Raw genomic sequence first — 7750 nt, forward strand, 5'->3', positions numbered from 1 at the left:
ATAATCGAACGCGAACGCCTATCTCCATGGGCGTCTGTGTCCGAAAACGGGTACGTGAAGAGGCGGGACAGACCGTATTTTTGAAAAAATGGACGTTTTTCAGCTGGGCGTTTGTTTTTTTTAGCGATAATGGAAACTAAAAACGCTCAGCTCAAAAACGTTCTAATCCAAGTCATTTGGTCGTGGGAGGGGCCACGATTCGTAGTACACTCGCCCCCCTGACATGCCAGGACACAAACTGGGCACCCTAAAGGTCAGTGCAGTGGACATCAGACAACGCTCCCACATGCATAGCTCCTTACCACGGGTGCTGAGCCCTCAACCCCCCTCCCCCAAAACCCACTACCCACAAATGTACAACACTACCATAGCTCTTAGGGGTGAAGGAGGCACCTACATGTGGGTACAGTGGGTTTTGCAGGCCTCCCATTTACCAGAACAAGTGTTACAGGTAGGGGGGGATGGGCCTGGGTCCGCCTGGATGAAGTGCACTGCGGTACCCACTAAAAGTGCTCCAGGGACCTGCATACATGCAGGCCTCTAGGACTGGTTGCTGCTATATAACATTGGCACAGCAGTTGACACCTGAAGACTAAGCTCTCCGAAAACATCCTTTATTGGAATAAGCATGCTTACTCAGAGTTAACTGCAGATCAGAGGTTGTGCCCCACTGGCAACGAGTCTCCCTGGTACTGAGATGAGCAGTAGGTCAGAGCTGGCAGAATGCTGTACAATGCCCTCTTTCAACCACATTCAAGGGAAGAACTAAGTTCTGTAACATGGCTAACACGTGAAAGGGATCTAAAACTGGCTTACAAAAATGGCCACTACCTTATGGACTACCGGAAACAAAACAGGGCACACTCTGACCCAGTAAGCAGGGGGAAAAGCACCATGGGAGTACAGCCTACCAACTACCAACATTGTGAGCATTTGCCACAAGCTACTGGAATTACGGAGCCCAATACCCCTACACCCACCACAATGCATTGCTGATGTGACTCTGCAGTGCGCATAACAGAAAAGGTGTCACACTCACCCGAGAGCCACATCAGTACCAGGGAAAGGCTGTCACAGAATAGAACACATTCTGCTGTCATGGAGGTGGGTACGGCATATGAGGCTGGCATACAGGCTGGTAAAAAAAGTTTGTAAAGTGGGGTTTTTTTGGTGGGAGGGGGTTAGTGACCACTGGGGGAATCCAGGGAGGTCATCCCCGATCTGGTCAGTTGGGGCACTTTTTTGGGACCTGTTCATGAAAAAAAGGGTAAAAAAAAAAGTGACCCAAAATCGCGGTAAAAACGCCTTTTTTTTTTCGATTATCAGCTAAAGACGCCCATCTCTCCTCGGCCGATAACCACGATCCAGTTCCGCCTCAAACATGCCCCCATCAACTTTACCCGTTTCCGCAACAGACTGCGGTTGGAAACACCCAAAATCGGCTTTCGATTATACTGATTTGGGCGCCCACGGGAGAAAGACGCCCATCTCCCGATTTGGGTCACAATATAGGCGGTTTTCTCTTTCAATTATGAGCTGGATAGTGTTTATTATACAGATGAGAATACACATAGGCAAAGTCTGAGTGGAGCAGGGGGTGAACCTTTATACATGTAACTTAACCCTTTAGTGTCCAATGTTCTCATCAATCTGTTCCCATATGGCTTATTACAGGAACATTGGACACTAAAGGGTTAAAGAATAAGTTACACACATATCACTGGCTCTTAGGTGCACACTTGCTAGCATGTACTGAATGAGGCAAAAAAAAAAAAAACTACCCACCTACAGTATTTTGCAGTTTTCTCAGCAACCACTTTGAATTTCAACAAGAAATTTTACATACTTAAGTAGTCATCATAGTTACCTATTACTATTAAACAACATTTAATTATCTTAAGCTATGTTGATGATACTGACATTTTAGAATTACTACCTAGAGATTTTTGCATATTAAAAATGTTAGATGCTAAAAACACAGTAAAATATCATCATTCAAATGATACAATTAACAATGTGTCAGAATTTTATAGTCATGGCAAAAGATTGTCTTTACAGTGCTAAGCTTCCAGTTCTTCAGATGATACGCATCCACTATCACCTTTTCTACGAAACCTTGTTCATGCAGTGTCTGGGTTCTCCTTTTGTCCACTACCAACACCTTACCCATGATTGCTCTTCCGATCCGAAATGCTTTTAAATAAATTATCTGTAAATTATCATATCAAATACAAATTATTCAAATTATTGTGTACAAAAGTCTACATCACTGTGACAACTGTAAGCTGGTACCCTATTTTTTTTTTTTTTTTTCCAAATAATGGTAATTTTACAGTGTAGACATTTTTGAGTGTGTGAAAATCATTGAGTGCTCAAGCTAAAAAGTCTGTAACTTTGCGATGTTTAAAGATAATCTCATTCCACTCGGCACAAACGTACATAGTAGCAACTAATAAAGCTGTAAAATTTCATGTTGACATGTCAAGTGCTTACTGAGAAAAGAGCAAGAAACTCTAGGGGGTTGGTTACCTGTTTTTTTTTTTGTTTTGTTTTTTGCCTCACCCTGGAAATGCTAACATTCTGTGAAGGAAAGTAAGCATCTGCTTTCCATTATAGAGTAGGCACTATGTATAGGTTTACCATTACAAAGTTACCAGAGCTCTTGTCTCTGGATGACTGGAAGCAAGTTATAGGCAAATTTGAATAAAAATCATTGTAAAAGAGTGCAAAATTGCTTCCCTCATTGACTTTAATGGCCTCAAATGATCACAATAATTGAGTCTGAAGACAGCCGATAGAGTGATTGACCCAAAGATGAGTTGAACCAAATAATTGTTGCTGTGTGTATCCTTACTAAACTCTTGCCTGGCATGAATGCACATAGGGTTTTTGTTTTTTTACAAAGGCATACGCAGTTTTAGTGCATGCTGAATAGCATGTGCTAAATGCTAGAGATGCCAATAGAAATATATGGGCATGTCTAACGTTTAGCACATGCGTATTTGTAGTGCACGCTAAAAATGCTAGCACACCATTGTAAAAGGATCCCATAATGTGTTAGCATGGGTTAGTGTATGATGCCCTACGTTTGATTGTCTGAACCATGCATATGGCAAGACTCACAGCTCATTCACAGCCAGCACATCTCGTTGAAGATCCAGGGGTTGAAGAAAGTCTGGGAATTACAATTAGGTGCAATCTCAGTTCTGTATGACTTCTGAACCAGGGAAATCTGTCGGATACAGGATCAGGTACAGAACAAAACATTAGTCCATGCTTTGTGCCAGTGGTATTCAGTTATTCTAGCAGGCATCATGTTGGCAAAAAAAAAAAAAAAAAACCTTCGTTGTGAGAACCAGGATCATTGCAGACAGCACACTGGGCGAGAGGGTTGTGCTCCTCCAATGGCACAGCTGTCCTGAGGGGTTCCCCTCTGTTACAGTTGACATGGCTGTTTTGGTGCATTTGGAGTTATTTGTGTTTTCTTTCCCTAAGCACATCTCCCCCACACATTCTCTATACCTATTCCCCAATTTCTCTCCCTAGCACACTCTCCTCCAACTCCACCCAACTAGTCTCCATCCCCATCCTGTCCCCACCAATCAGCCTTTACCATACTGTGCTAATTCTGTAACTGGTCACCTAGACGCCATTATAGAATACTAATGTGTGTCACACATGCCTAAATCCACTTATAGTATTAAGTATAAATACATGCACCTAAATGCAGCACTTTAGTATGTAACTTAGAGTATTCTGTGTTATGCATGTAAATGTTGGACACCCATGGCCCACCCATGCACCTCCCCTGTTCATGCCCCTTGCATCTATAGGCTAAGCAAGTTGCACACTAAAGTTATACTAGTCCTTACGCGTGTTACTGTAACAGTCACATGCATAAGTGTTAGTATTCTATAACGATAATTCAGTGCATAAATTTAGGTGCAAGTTATACAACGAGGGGGCCTGTTTCCCCTCCCAACACATTAGAGCTGTTTCTCACATCTTTATCCCTCCTGTATTTCTCCATAGATTTGGCAGTAGTGCCGCCTCTGGTGAGACAGCTATTCTGTTTTCTTCTGGTACCACATGACTCTTAGCCATAGGCACCGACTCCATGGGTGCTGTGGGTGCTGGAGCACCCCCAATGTTTTCACCCACCCAGGCAGGGGGCGCCGCTTACCCCTCCGACGTCGCAGCACCGTACCACCTACGCAGCATCAGTGAAAGTGCTGCCCGCTAGTCTTCCCTTCGCTTCGCTCGTTCGTTCCCTGTCAGTGTCCCGCCCTCGCGGAAATGATGTCAGAAGAAGGCGGGACACTGACAGGGAACGAACGAACCAGCGAAGCGAAAGGGAAGGCTAGGGGGCAGCACTTTCACTGACGCTGCGCAGGCTCAGCTGCTGCAATGGAGGTAAATTTAAAATATTTAGAGGAGGGGCGGGTAGGGCAGATGGACATGGGAGCGGGTGGGCAGGGGAGAGCGAAGCATTGATGGATGGATCTGGATGGGAGGAGAGGTCAGGGCCCAGGGAGAGTGGAGAAATTGCTGTACAGGGAGGGAAGGGAGGAGAATTGCTTGAGATGGATGGATGGATGGAGGTGGGCATGGGACAGAGGAGCACGGATGGACGTGGATTGGAGGACAGGGCCCAGGGAGAGAGGAGAAATTGCTTGATATGGCTGTATGGAGGTGGGCATGGGACAGAGGAGCATGGTTGGACATGGATTGGAGGACAGGGCCCAGGGAGAGAGTAGAAATTGCTTGATATGGCTGGATGGAGGTGGACAGGGGACAGAGGAGCATGGATGGACATGGCTTGGAGGACAGGGCCCAGGGAGAGAGGAGAAATTGCTTGATATGGCTGGATGGAGGTGGGCAGGGGACAGAGGAGCATGGATGGGAGGACAGGGCCCAGGGAGAGAGTAGAAATTGCTTGATATGGCTGGACGGAGGTGGACAGAGGAGCACGGATAGACATGGATTGGAGGCCAGGGCCTAGGGAGAGAGTAGAAATTGCTTGATATGGCTGGATGGAGGTGGGCAGGGGACAGAGGAGCATGGTTGGACATGGATTGGAGGACAGGGCCCAGGGAGAGAGTAGAAATTGCTTGATATGGCTGGATGGAGGTGGGCAGGGGACAGAGGAGCATGGATGGACATGGCTTGGATGAGAGGGTCCAGGGAGAGAGGAGAAATTGCTTGATATGGCTGGATGGAGGTGGGCAGGGGACAGAGGAGCATGGATTGGAGGACAGGGCCCAGGGAGAGAGGAGAAATTGCTTGATGTGGAGAGGAGGGCAGGGGAGAGAGGAGAATTGCTGGATATGGATGGATGGAAGAGGACAAGGGAGAGAGGAGGACCCAGCTTTTACTTATGGATATAGAGCAAGAAATGAAGAAGAAAGGAAGAAAGTAAAGAAATTAATGGAAATGAAGCCATGGAAACGGACTTAAGAGGACAGATAGCAGCAGAATCAGATACTGGGCCAGCATAATCAGAAAAACAAAGTCACCAGACAAAGGTAGAAAAAAATCATTTTATTTTCATTTTAGTGTTTGTAATATGTCCACTTTGAGAATTTACATCTGCTACATCTGCTGTCTTATTTTGCAATGTATAGCAATGTGTTTCTTTCTGTTTGTCTGGTATTGTGCTGCATGCAGGGTCTAACTTCTTAGGATTTCAGGTTAATTTTTGAAGAATTTGAAGAGGGGATAGCTCTGTTCTGCATGTGTGACTGCAAGGCCAAGTGTCTGAATAGGGATCTGTTTGTTAGATTCTGAGATTTTGCTAACACATTGTTTTTCAGAGTTGGCAAGACTGTTCTCATATGCTAATTTGGTTTGTGTCATTTAGAGTATAATGGAGCTGTAACAGCTTACAGAAACTATTTATAATGAAAACAAAAAAGAAACAAGTTATTTTTCTTCTTTACTGGTGTAATATTTTCAATGACGCCATGGCTGGTAAAAGGGGTGTGACTACTGTGATCCCACCCCTGGATGGGTAGGGGCACCGACTAATAGGCTGCAAGAGGGTGCCAGAAATCCTAGGACCAGCTCTGCACCTGCCGGAAGTTGGAAGTTCCCTTCCCAGTCAGCCCACCTGCCCGGTGCCCGCCCTCTTCTCCTTCAGTTCTCTGCCGGTCTGTCCTCGCCTTCCTGCGTGCCGCCCAGAATTTTAAAACTCATCTTACCTCGGGGTCCCAGCAGCAGCAGTGAAAGGCGAGCAGGCTCGGCGCTTCAGCCTTCCCTTCTCTCTCAGCTCTGGTCCAGCTCTCATTTTCTGTTTCCGCAAGGGCGTGACCAGAGCTGAGAGAGAAGGGAAGGCTGAAGCACTGAGCCTGCTCGCCTTTCACTGCTGCCACAGGGACCCCGAGGTAAGATGAGTTTTAAAATTCTGGGCGGCATGCAGGAAGGCGAGGATGGACCGGCAGAGGACTGTTGTGGGAGAAGAGATCAGGCTGGGGTTGGGACTGGCATTCGGAGGAGGGGGGCCTGGAACTTGGGGGAGGGGGGCAGCAAGGGGGAGGGAGGGGCGGGGGAATGTGCCACCTGTTAAAAAAAAAATTCAGCACCCCAAATCATTTTGAAAAGTTGGCTCCTATGCTCTTAGCAACTTTGAACTGCTCTGTGTCCAGTCTCCTACACTGCTCTCTCTGTTTTATGAGAATAGTGAAGGAATTTAGGCAGGACCACGCTGAGATGGAATCACCCTTGATATCCTTGCCCCTCATAGGTGTTGCTATGGGATGGCAAGTGCCACCCCAAAAAAGGGCATACCACCCCAGTTCTTGAGATTGCAGGAAATACCCCAACACTCAATCAGCTGTCATCAGCCCTAGCACTTGGCTCCAGGCCTGCTAAGTCAAACTGCAATAAAGTAAACAAACACAGGGCCTTCCCTGTTGCCTGCACTGCTATTGGCTGTGCCAGTCCCAATCCCGCCCTAAGGATGAAGCTACTTCTTGTTTTTGAGAGGCGGGACTGGGACTGGCAAAGCCAATAGCAGCGCAGGCAACAAGGAGGGCTCCAAGGTTTCTATTTCCTTTATTGCCGATCGACTTAGGACTGGAGCCGAATGCTAGGGCTGATAGCAGCTGAGTGAGGGTCAACAAGGAAAAGAAGAAACCATCCTCTGCAGGTGCAAACATACAAAACAAACACAGCGAGGTTGATGAACAAACAGGAAAATTCTCTCTGGTGCTTCAGAATCTTCAGATTTTGAAGCACCAGATAGCCAATTTCCTGTTTGTTTGTCACCCTCATTGTGTTTGTTTTGTCTTTTAGTTGAGTGAGGCTGCCACTGCTGAGGGAATATGTTTGTGGAGGTGGAAGAAGGGAATAGGGTGACGAGAGATTTGGGATTGGGGAAGACAGTGGGTAGTGAAATGGGATGGGAAAGATGGCTGGGTTAAGGGAGGGGGAGAAAGGAGATGCTAGATCAGTCAGGGAGGATGCTGGACATGGGGGTTGTAGGGTGAAGGAAAATATTGATTTTGTATGAATAATACAAAAGAACAATAACAGAACAGATATGTAATAAAGATGTATTCAGGTAAGAAACAGCATATTCAAAACAATGAAGGTGTAAGTGTCAAATAAACCACTTGTGCAACCTGAGGAATTGTTCATATTTTTTATACAATAAAGTCCAGTTCCACCACATGTATATGTTGATTACTGAGTTGTCTTTCCAATGAGATATCAGTTTTAATGCCACTGTGAGGAGAAAATCTAGCAGTGA

This window comes from Microcaecilia unicolor, chromosome 2, assembly GCF_901765095.1.
Source record: "Microcaecilia unicolor chromosome 2, aMicUni1.1, whole genome shotgun sequence".
Taxonomy (NCBI): domain Eukaryota; kingdom Metazoa; phylum Chordata; class Amphibia; order Gymnophiona; family Siphonopidae; genus Microcaecilia; species Microcaecilia unicolor.